The sequence below is a fragment of the Nannospalax galili genome, unplaced genomic scaffold, assembly GCF_000622305.1.
Source record: "Nannospalax galili isolate Female #2095 unplaced genomic scaffold, S.galili_v1.0 scaffold103, whole genome shotgun sequence".
NCBI lineage: Eukaryota > Metazoa > Chordata > Mammalia > Rodentia > Spalacidae > Nannospalax > Nannospalax galili.
This window is the reverse complement of record NW_008352136.1, coordinates 1247664-1248157: the sequence shown is the minus strand read 5'-3', so window position 1 is coordinate 1248157 and position 494 is coordinate 1247664. Positions and strand designations below refer to the sequence as shown.

The following is a 494-nucleotide window of genomic DNA, read 5'->3' as shown; positions in this document are numbered from 1 at the left end:
AAGAAAGAAAGAGCAAATCCAAATCAACAAAATCAGAGATGAAAGGGGAAACATAACAGACACCCAAAAGATCCAGACCATTATAAAGGAATGTTTAAAAAAACCTATGTGCTACTAACTCTGAAAGTCTAAAAGAAATGGATGGATATCTGAAATCATGGGAACCTGCAAAGTTGAACCAAGGAACAGTCAACAGTTTAAACAGACCCATAACATATAAGGAAATTGAAACAGTAATACAAAGCCTCCCAACTAAAAAAAACCCAGGCCCAGATGGATTTACAGCAGAATTCTACCAGATATTTAAAGAAGACCTCCAACCAATACTACTTAAATTATTCAAAATGATAGAAAAGGAAGGAGAACTTCCAAATTCCTTCTGTGAAGCCAGCATCACTCTAATACCAAAACCAGCTAAAGATACAAGCAAAAAAGAAAACTATAGACCCATATCCTTAATGAACATAGATGCAAAAATTCTCAACAAAATACTT

The 494-nt window shown here is 34.2% G+C and overlaps 1 protein-coding gene across 4 annotated transcripts in view; it reads right to left on the bottom strand.

Moving 5' to 3' along the window:
• The window catches only part of Acacb (acetyl-CoA carboxylase beta), a 140738-nt gene that overhangs the window by 49325 nt on the left and 90919 nt on the right, over positions 1-494 (bottom strand). The gene's annotated exons all lie outside the window — the stretch shown is intronic.